This window comes from Dipodomys merriami, unplaced genomic scaffold, assembly GCF_024711535.1.
Source record: "Dipodomys merriami isolate MVZ:Mamm:240054 unplaced genomic scaffold, mDipMer1.0.p SCAF_428, whole genome shotgun sequence".
Classification (NCBI taxonomy): Eukaryota; Metazoa; Chordata; class Mammalia; order Rodentia; family Heteromyidae; genus Dipodomys; species Dipodomys merriami.
Window position 1 is genome coordinate 925,257 of NW_027205915.1, and position 12,116 is coordinate 937,372.

Consider the following 12,116-nt stretch of genomic DNA (forward strand, 5'->3'; position numbering starts at 1 on the left):
CTTTTTATTGTGAAAATACTGTATAGAGGAGTTACAATGACATGAGCAAGATAATGAGTACATTTTTTCAAGCATTGTTGCCCCCTCCTTTGTTTCCCCTTCCTATCCCTTCCCACAACCTCCTGCAACCCCCACCTGATCCTCCCCCCGCCCCGACCAAAGTTGTAAAGTTCGTTTTTTGACATAAAGACTTGTATATCTCATTGTTGCACTGGGTCAAACTGTATCCTTATTTAAACAATTTGTTTTTTTTCCCTTCCCCTCCACAAATTATACCAACATCAAGTAAAATGAAAGCAGGGTTTATACCATAGGGGAGGGACATACAAAGCAACAAAGGAATCATCTTATAAATATGTTAGAAAAAATCCCGTGAAAGAAAAAAAAAACATTTAAATACTTATCCTGGGGTTCATTTCCCTATCATCAACTTCTCTGACCTTTTCTGTTTGACTCAGACATACACTTGTTATTGCAAACAAGATCACACTACAGCTACCAGTACAACTATATTTATTGCAGCATTTTTTACCATAGCTAAGATATAAGCACATTTTTATTGAGCACTGTTACCCCTCCTTTGTTTTTCCCCTACCATCTCTTTCTTTCACACCTCTCTAACTCCCCCATTCACTCACCCCACGCTGATAGAGTGTCTTGTACATCTCATTGTTACAATGCCTCAACCTGTATTCTTTCTATATCTTAATTGAAGTAATGCTGGCTTGATTTATGCTGATTCTACTTGTGTAGACACACCTAAAATCACTCACCAATCCAAGAACACATAAATGAAACATCATTCTTTGTCAGTTCGTATAATTTTATTCTACACATTTATTGACTGGTTACAAATAATTTTCAAACTTTAATACATTAAAAATACTTTCTTTTTTTCTTTATTTTCTTGACCAGGAAAGCAGCAAGAACTCAGTCAGCATTTTTCACATAGGGCTTTTCACGTGGGCTGCTTAAATGTATATGTAGAATCCAGTCTTCTGAGGACTCACTGTTTTGCTTAGGAATTGATGCTGCCTGTTGGAAGCATCAAGTAAGCTCAAGGAACCTCAAGGAAGCATGCCATTTAAAGCCTTATAACTCTATTCTTTACCAGGGTATTCTCCTGATGCTTTGGTTGTTGAGAGTGTCTACAAGAGCAAGCATTCTGTGAGGAGCAGGGAGACACCATATGACTTATACTTACTGAGATTTCCGAGTGACTTGCTATCACTTGTACTGCATTTTACCAGTCAAATCTCTCAAAAACCACCCGATTTAAGAAATAAGAGGAGTGGTAAAAAACTCTTAGGGACAAATACATCTTCAACATATATTGTTCCAAGCATTCCGTGTAAGGCATATTCAACAACTAGTGAAACTTGTGTTGGCTGTACCTAGGTGTCTTTCTCCATGTGTGCATGTATACATGTGTATATGTATGCGTGTGAATAGTAACGTACATGTATACATATATAAGAGCATATACACACATATATGCATATATAAGTAAATATACACATATAACTATATGTGCATATATCAGTTGTTCAGTGATTTACTCTCTAGTTACCAGCAAGTTCTCATTCTCACAAAGTGTACAAGATAAATTGCTCTGAGGATCTGTGCTCTATGATGTGCATCCGTTGTACTCACTTCGCCCATTCCTTTGTTTTTCATCCCTGTGAACAATTTCTGTCTACTTTCCATAGGATAGCTTTGTTTTCATTACAGGAAGTTACTAACTGATAATAAAAGAAAAAGACTGTTAAAAAAAGTACTTTTAGGTTACATGTTAAAAGTATCTTATTTATCCCAATGATTCCTATGAGATAAAATTTATATAAATAGTAGTAAAAGTGAGATCTGTTGTTTTGCCATTTAGAATCGCAAAGAATAATATCACGTCACTTTTATAACTTTTAAAGAATGCAAAAGTAACTGATGGTCACTATCATGTTGCCACAAAACCCGTGGATCCATAAGGATAATAGTAGACCAGCAGAAATTCTAAGTTGCAGACATGGAGCATGAAAAAAAAGGAAATGAGAGAAAGTGAAAGAGAGAGAGAAATATCATAATACTTAAAGTGCATAACACATAAACAAGAGAAGTATGAGAATATTCATATTTGATGTATTATAACCCATCAACATGACATATGTTATTTTGATAAAAAATAAAAATGACGCAGAAGAAATTATAAATGGAAAAACAATCTTCACAGAAGCAAATTCTCAGAGATATTTCATGACTTTGTAAAGGATAAAGTGGCTGAATGTTAGTATAAATTTAGAAGTACGACAATTCACAAAAATATAAAAAGATATTCATATTTTTCATTATAAAACCCAAAGCAGAAAGCAAATATTGTTTAGATGATTTTTTTTAAAACACAGTTTCTCAGGTGTGGGGAAGGTGGCTCAGTGTTAGAGGGCTGGGCTTCCATGCATGAGGTCCTGGATTTGGTTCCTCAGCACAACATAAGCAGAAAAAAGATGGAAGAGGTGCTGTGCCTCAAGTGGTAGCGCTAGCTTTGAGCTGAGGGACAGAACCCAGGCCCCATGACCAACAAAATCAACAAAACAAAACAAAACACAATCTCTCACTTTTGTGACCTCAACTCAGCAATACCGCTGTGTCAGCCTAGGGCTAAGATTTTAGGTGTTTACATTTATCAACACTCCTGATTCAGATTCTATTTGTTCATTTTTAAATAAATATTTTGTTCTTAATTTTCCTCTTTGTAAATTCACATGCACATATAAAAATTGGTATGTACATCACAGTAACCTTCTCAATGATGACCTCCTAATGATTACTTACAAAAAGTTGTACTATATTACATCAAGTAAAAATTGCTACAAATAAATGAAACCAATAATTAAATATTAAAAATTAAAAACATAATAAAACAAACCAATTACCAGTGTTTTCAGCCTTTGAAGTATACTGCATATTAGATTTTACTATTTTCTCATATTCCTGTAAATTTAACTCTGGCTAAGTTTATGATGTTCAAAAAGAGTTTTATAGAATATGAGTAGTCTTTAAAATTAGCCACTAAGATTACCATTTATTGCTCTTCTCATCATTTGTTTATGGCTTATATCATCATTTGTTAGGAATCCCTAAAGTTTTAAAAGAAACTGTGTAGTTCAAGTCTTAACTCTTCACTCTGCTTCTTTACAAAAAGACTTTGCAACTTCTCATTAATAAGGTTTCTATAAACTCTGAAATGTACATATTTAGTAGTATATATCTGATACCATAAATCTTAAATACTTTGTAGAAAAGTTTATACCTGCGAAACAGTCCTAATTTTGGCATATATAAACAAATTCCCAACATTAAACATATTTAAAACATTAAAAATTTTAACAAACCTTAACACTTGCTGCAGTGTTCATTATGACAGGTGCCTTGAATAGAATAATTGAATTCCTCCTCCTACAAATCTCTTGAACAACAAATATCTGGAATTATTTTGTTTTTGACATATCAATTTAGACTTTACACTTATATGTGTGTTTATGTAAGAAATATTTGGTTCTAAAATTTCATGACAATTGTTTTCAACTTACTTTTTGTTGAATTGTCTAGTTTAATAAAATCAATTACACTTTTTATATAAAAATGTTCTGTGCTCAATTCAGCATCACATACACTAACATTGGAATGATTCAGAGAAGATTATCATGGCCCCTGCACTGGGATAACTTGCAAATTCCTGGATCAATCCATATTTTTACAACAACAGATGCTGGAGGACATGTGCCCACCCTGGAATCGTACGGCATTGTCGGTGGGAGTGTAAACTGTTCAACAACTTGGGAAAGCAGTCTGGAGGTTCCTCAAAAGACTACATAAAGATCCTGTATGACCCAACAATACTATTTTTGGGGATTTAACCAAATGATCACAAACAACAACATACTAATACTACCAGCACAACTATGTTTATTGCCGCATTATTCACTATAGCTAAGATATGGAATCAACCCAGATGCCCCTCAGTAGATGAATGGATCAAGAAAATGTGTTATATATACACAATGGAATTCTATGCCTCCATCAGTAAGAATGACATCGCCCATTTTGTTAGGAAATGGAAAGACTTGGAAAAAAAACTTTATTAAGTGAAGTAAGCCAAGTCCAAAGAAACATAGGTCCCATGGTTTCCCTTATTTTCAATAATGAATATATGTCTGGGATAAGCAGAAAAGGTCAAAATCTATGTGCATACGAAGAGATAAGATGATTAAGGGAAATGAACACCAAGATAAGGACACAAGTGGTTTTTTTGTTTGTTTGTGTGTTTCTTGCTATTGTTTCTAACGTACTTATAATGTGCTATATGATTTTTTGGTTTCTTTATATGTTCCTCCTCCACGCTATAACCCCTGTTTTCATTGTATTTGAAGTTGATTCCCCTACATCTTGATGTACGCTTCTCTAATTTGGGGAGGGGAAGGGGAAAAATGCTCAAATAAGGATACAGTTTGACCCATTGTAACAAGGAGATATGCACAAGACACTATGTTGAAAAATGAACTTTAAAATTTAGGTGGGGAGAAAAGGGGAGGGGAGCATAATTCTGGATGTGGGAGGGAAGGGATGGTAGGGGAAATATAAAGGAGGACATAACAATGCTTATTAGGTAATGTACGAATTACCTTGCTCATGTAAATATAACCCCAATATTCAATATGAATATTGAATTGAGACAGTAAGAGAATGGAGCAAATATGAATAAATGTGCATGTACGAGTTACCTCATGCATGCCCCCACACACATATGCATGTGTGTTGGCGTTCTCAGAGTTTGAAATCAGGGTTTCAAGGTCTTGCTAGGCCTTTCCTCTCTAGATTGTTGAGCTACAATATAAGCTACATCTCCATTGCTGGCTCTTTGCTAGCTCATTAAAAAATTTGAAAAATAATTTCATGATTTTTTTGCCCTGATTGGCTTCCAACTGTTATCCAGAGATCTCAGACTCCTGAGTAAATATCCCGAGTAGATAGGATTACAGGTGTGACCAACCAATACAAGGCTTTCAGAATAATTTTAAAAAATGAAGAAAATTTACTTCATGGGGATCTGTTTTATCATCTCCTACTTTGAAAGCATTTAGGAGTGATTATCGGTGAATTTATTTCTTTTTTGGATTCTTAAAAGACAGTAATGGATGATATTTAAAATTTTCAGTACTTTTTAAAAAGGATAATGGAACCGTGAGACAGAAGAAATTTGCCTCTATTTGGACCTCAATTTATCGGCTCAGCTCTGTGCATGATAACCCAATGTCACCAACACAGTCTGTGTTGAAGACAAAATGTGACAGAAAACAATCACCATGGGCAATATTTTGTATGCTATTTTTTCTTGGACAATATGACTATTGAATTGAGAGAGTAAGAAAGTGTAGAGATTTTACCTACCTTTTTTGTATTGCTGAAAGACCTTTGGAAACTGACTCATTTCCTTCCTCACCGTGTGTCTTTGGGCCATGCACTTACTGCCTTTAATTACAATTTTTCTCAACACTAATATGGTAATAACATTAGTTTTATAACAAATGTTATCTTAAGAATTTAGAAACAATAAACTCGTGAAATACTTAAAATAAACTTCTATGAATGAGCTTTGAGTTGAGCCAAGAGATTTTTAAATACTAAATAGAATACAACAAATATTAGAGAAACCATTACATGCAGTGAGCAACCAGAAGTAATGTTATCTATTGACCATACTCTGCTTCCAAGGAAGACAGGTGGATAAATTCTCATGCTGTAAATCAAACTGGTTATCTTATATTTTGGTAGTGTAAAAATATCAGGGAGAGAATCATCAAGGAATGTTGTAGACTGAGCTGAAGACCATATGAAGATGTGCAAAACTGATAAAACATAAAAGTATCTGAACAGTATATTGTGTTTTACATCATTTAAGTTACATCGTAAAGATAAGGAAGACCGAGAAGAATGAAGTGTCTTTTTGATATTCTATCATATGTCCTTATAAAGATGAACTCTTTCTTCGTTCTTGTAGAGGCATCATAAGATGAGAGGAACTGTATTTTTGTTTGCTTTTTTCCATTTATTCTTCATTTTGAAATCTGAACTACATGAGATAGAAGGAAACCAAAGGAAATTATTCACACAGGTTTAGAGAGAACAATCAACGTAAAATAAATAAAACACATATAGCCTTGTAAAAGGTCTACCTAAATTGATTTATAAAGTCTCAAGCATAAACAGAAAATAATTTAAGCAGTATCATGTTATTGAAATTGAAAAATGTTAGGAATTTAATTTTTTTCCTTTCTACTACCTTGAATTAATTATTGACTTTGTATAGAGAGATTAAAGATGAGATTAACAAAAAACTTGATTAAAAATGGACAAAAGTTCTGAATAGACATGTTTTCCAAAAAGCCCTGAATATCGCAAGTCGATTTACAAAGTTGTGTTTAATAAAACTTCTATGCTGGCTTAATGCTTTGTGAACAGAAGTCATTAGAGAAATGCAATTTAAAATTATGATGATACAACTTCATAACTATTATAACTCTTATCAAAAAAAAAAAACAAAAACGAAGGAACCAGATGTGGTGGTAAAGGCTTGTAATTACAAGCATTTAGGAGTTTGGAGTAAAAGGATTTGAGTCTAAGTCCAGTCTTGGCTATTGCACACAGTAAAAACCGTCCCTTTAAAAAACTCAAAATATAATAATGTTGTCTGGTGAGAGTGTGGAGAAAAGGAGATTTTCTACACTTGTGGTCAAAATACAGGTTAGAATTCTCCTTGTAGAAAGTAGTATGCCGTTTTCTAAAGAAAAGTTGAAATATCATCTGACCCACCAATCATGTGATTATTTCTCTCTGGGTAACTCATAAACATATCTGTAGTTCATTGTTATTCACATTATTCACAAAAACAGCCAAGATATAAATCGAAGTTCAGTGTTCAACTACAGATTAATAAAGCAACTGTGTGCATGCACAAATATATTTTTCTGTTTCATCCTTAAAATAGCAAGAGACTTCTCCCATTAGCCAAAACTTATAATGACCTCAAAGATCTATTCTATATGAGGAAAAATGTTGTCTTCTGATTTTTGTACACACACACACACACACACACACACACACACACACACAAACCAACCTCAAACATTAAGGGAGAATTTTTTTTAAGTGAAGCAAAGTGGAATTTCTGAGGCATTTAGTTCACAATGTAGAAGATAGTAGATATACATGATGATGAATAATACAGTTGTAAAGTATGACATGAGGATATAGGGGACAACACTAGTTTTACATAGGAATGAAGCTAAGTAAGTAGGAGTTGTTCTTCCTAGTAGGGTTTGCTCTTTTAGATGTTCTTTCTTCAGTAAAGGATAAGAAGAACATTTTTAAAAATATATCTGCCTATTTGCAGAAATAATAACAAACAATATAGCAATAATGTTGGATGCTCAACATAGAATAAAATGTCAAATTAAAATACATGAGATTATCCTTGATGTTAACTAATTAATACAAATATGGAAAACCATGGGACTTATGTTTCGTTAAGTCTCGCTTATTTCACTTAATATGATTTTCCCCAAGAACTTCCATTTCATTGCAAATGAGGTGGTATCAGTTTTCTGATGAAAGCATAGTATTCCATGTGTGCGTGTGTGCATCTCATTTTCTTGATCCATTTATCTACTGAGGGGCATCTGGGTTGATTCCATATCTTACCTATAGTAAATAATACTGTGATAAACATAATTGTTCTGGTAGCTTTAGTGTGGCCTTGTTTGTGGTCACCTGGTTAAAAATGGGATTAGTGGGTAATAGGGGAGCATTATTGTGTATATAAAGAATAAATTTAGTAGATGAGCAGAATAGCTCTATAACTATATACATTTGACCATATAAGGTGATTCTAAGTGAAATGAATTCCAAGATATGTTCTTTGTTTTTATTGTTCTTAATATACTATGTGATTCTTTTTCATCCTTTTGTGTTTTCCCCAACTATGGTTTATACCCTGTAGCCACTGTATTGGATTTTTATACCCTGGGTATTGTAAATATGTTTATCTGAACTAGGGAAGGAAAAGGGAAAAATGGTGAGACAAAGGACAAAGGAGTAACCTATGCAACAGTGAAATACACAAGACAACATGTTGGAAGTAAACTTGGAGGGGCCGTTTGGAGGGAAGAAGGAGAAAAATGGGTGAAGGGGTAACAAGTTAGAAAAGAAATGAACCCATTACCTTATTTATGTAACTATAACCCTTCTGTACACTAAATTGACACTAAAATTTCAGTAAAATATAGGATATGGTACTGGGGAAAATACTGTACTATACAAAGATTAGAACAGCTGTGGAGAGCAGTAATTTTAATTTAACATAGCAAGTAATAAACTAGCATACAGATTTTCAGCCTCATATCAGCCATTAAAAAGGGAAAACAAAATACACAATCAGCAAACCAATAGAGATAAAATAGAAAACTAAACAATTAAGACAAAACTTGGACCAAAAATAACAAATGACACAATTAGGAAACCAATAACAAGCTGGTAAGTTTAAAAATATTACCCATAATTTTATTAAATGTTGTTTACATCACAATTTGTTAGAACTATGGTTAAAATCACAGTTTAGTACTATATCATTTTAATAATAGATTACTTATTATTGATTTCTTAATGTATATTTAATATATAATTTTACTTTTAGCTGCTACAAAAAAGAAGAAAGTGAAACTAGTTTCAATAATATATTTCATGCATAGTGAAATTGACAAACATTAGAATATAAACAAATAATGTATCATTACTGCTTTAATTCTGGGAATTATTGTAATAATTCAAAGTGCATTCTACACTTAGCACTCATCTTAACATCAAATAATAAGTTATTGCACATGACTCGGTATCAGGTGGAAAGGTTCAGCACTGTGGGAAAATTTACACCACACAGTACATGAGGGTATGATTCCTCTCATCTAGTTTAAATTATGGAAATTTGATTTCTACATGCATGTTAAATTCCTGTGTAGGTGACATCTATAAAATTACATACAATTATGTACAAGAGGAGTATTTCAGATGACACATAAAAGTCATATTCATTAGTTAAATTTTTATTATTCTGTACCAAATAAATATTTATAAAGAGACTGAATTTCTGAGTAGATGGTGTATGTGTGCCAGATTACACGTATTGAGGCTTACTTTATATTTCTAACATTGTTTCTACAATTGAATTTAATTTTCCATAATGGGTTAAGTATATTATATTGGATATATGAAAGTAAACTGAATGTTTATTCCATTGATCCTTTGCCAGTTATCTAATCCCAATATAAATTATCCATGTGTTGGAAGTAATGAAAATAACAATGGATATAAGCAAGATAAATCATTATGTAGTAGACAATTATTTTCACCTTTATTTTGATAGTTGGTCCTCTTTTACACAACAGAATATTCTTGGGGAAATGTGCTCCAGGCTGACCACAACTGTAGAATATTATGGTTTGATCTATCATAAGATAAGGAAGGAAGGGGAACCTTCCTTCCAAAAGTCTGCTCCAAGGGATGTGATCAGTTTTATGGTGGAGACTTGGAAATGAACATTTTTCACAGTCAACCCTGAAAAGCCAATTTGATAGACCATTTCTGTATGTGGTTATATAGAAGTATTTATGGCTTTGCAAGTATGCCAGATTCCCTCGTTTTGAGAAAATTAAAACAGGAATTCAGTCAGCTGTTCTTTGTATCTTTAGGAGAAAAACCCATTGAATATAGGTCAAGGGATCACTGGGGCCCAAAGAAGCTAATACTTTGAATAGTAATCCTAGACCTCTAAAAGAAAACAAATAAAGAAAACAAACAAAAAACTCCAGTAAGCACAGCTAGTCAGGGCTGCTATCACAGATGACATGAAGTCAGGCAAGAAATAGAAGCTGAGAGTCATTTAGCTAATAACTAATAAAATTTTTTATGAGGCAGACTGCAATGAGACTCCAGAGAGAGGGTCATAAAGACTGATGAGAGAAACTGAAAATGGTCATATGAAGATTGGAAAGTAGAATTTCTTCTAGAACTAATAAATCTTATAAAGCTTGTGTATGAAAGAACAAGACAGCAGACCAAATTCCAGAAATGCACAATTTCTTAGATGTCAGCTTAGTGAATTATCAATGGAAATCTTTGAAATCTTAAATATTTGACTACATGTGGAAGAAGGACAACTGCTGAAGAGAAAGAAAATGTCATCAATCTGTTAGGAGGTCCAATATCACATTAGGAAGTAATCAAGCAAAGATTTGTAATAAAAAGAGAAAAAAATTATTCCAAATGAGGGATTCATTTGTTTTGTGTAATAGTTCTTGATGTAGGTGCTAGCAATTTAACATACAATTGATCTAGTCCCACAGCTGAGTTCATATTGACTGCAGTAATCCTACATGAAGGAAAAGAGAAAATTTACAAATGTCTGATGAAATGAGTTGAGGTTGAAGTATCCTAATAGTGATATCTGAGGTTTAGACAAAGGTGAAGAGGTGGATTTTCTTTTCTAAAAATACCCCATTTTCAGCCTGGTGCCAGTGGATCACAGCTGTAATCCTAGCTACTCAGGAAGCTGAGATTTGAGAACTGCGGTCTAAAGACAGCCTGGGCAGGAAAGTCCCTGAGACTTGTGTCTCCATATAACAATCAGAAAATCAGAAGTGGCACTGTGGCTCAAGAGGTAGAGCACTCACCTTGAGTTGAAGAGCTCAGGGACAGTGCCCAAGCCCAGACTTCAAGCCCCTTGACCAACAACAAAAAACCTCCCTTTTCTTGGACTACCTACATCTTTTCCTAACATTCAACAAAGAAGCCATTTTATAACCCACTATATTTAATTCCTATCCTAGCTACTGCAAGTAGAATGATTTGGTATCTTATGTCAAAAGGTTCGTATTTGTGGAAACAAACCCAGCAGTGGTAACTTTTTACCATTCCTTGAACTCTGGGCCTCGGCCCTGAACATGGTTATGCTAGTAGCTTTCATGTGAGCTTGTTTGTTATTTATTGGATTACTGCCCATGAAGGAATTACTGGGTCTTAAGGGAAATCTATATTTAGTCTTTTTAGAAAACTCCGTACTGTATTCCACAGTGGTTGAGCAAATTTAATTTCCCTTTAACAGTGTAATAGAGTTCCCAATTGGCTACATCCATGCCAGCATTTGCTATTGTTTGTTTTCTTGATAATGGCCATTCCAACTGGGACTAGTTAGAATCTGTCTTGTTTAATTGTAGATTTGTGGGTATCTTCTAGCTATCATAAATGAATGAATCCATGAAACCTATATTGATCTGAGTCTGCATTTCGTTCTCTATGCTCTTAGTATAATTTTCCCAAGCATTTCATTTTCCTAAAGACTGGTGAAAAGTCATCCTTTCTGATGGGTGAATAGAATTTCAGTGTGTGTGTGTGTGTGTGTGTGTGTGTGTGTGTGTGTGTGTGTGTGTGTGTGTGTGTGTGTAAGATGACTAAAGGCCCATGAGTTCACTTGAAAGCCTTCTGTTTCGTCTGTAATTTTGTAATTCCATATTAAATTTGGATTGCTTTCTCTACTACATTGAATAATATTGTTGGGATTTTGATGAGTATTGCATTGTCAATTGCTTGGGGGCAGTATTGCGGTTTCATCATGTTAATTCTGCCAACCAGAAACATTAAAAGCTTTTACATTTGTTTGAAACTCCTTCAATTCCCCTTTTTTATATTTTTAAAGTTTTCAGAGAAGAGGTCTTTCACATTTTTAGTTAAAGTAATTACTTTCTAATTTTGTTGTTGTTGTTGTTGTTTTGTTTAGATTTGATTTAATTTTGAGGCTTATACATATGAGGTTGTTTTTTAGATTTCAGCACAGATCTTTCCATTGTTGGTAACACAGAAAAACTACTGATTCTTGTGTGTTTTATACCCTGCTACATTGCTGAAATTTAGCATCACCTTTACTACTTGAGGGAGGAAGCTATAGGGTCCTTTAAATGCAGAATCATTTCATCTGTAAAAAGGGATAATTTTACTTCTTTCCTATTTGCATCCCATTT

At 33.6% G+C, this 12,116-nt stretch overlaps 1 non-coding gene across 1 annotated transcript; it reads left to right on the forward strand.

Annotated features, from left to right (window-relative positions):
* Positions 1-3,640: 3,640 nt before the first annotated feature.
* LOC138807708 (U6 spliceosomal RNA) lies at positions 3,641-3,747 on the forward strand. Its single transcript, XR_011366244.1, has one exon. It is a non-coding gene; the product is annotated as a U6 spliceosomal RNA (small nuclear RNA).
* Positions 3,748-12,116: the final 8,369 nt, after the last annotated feature.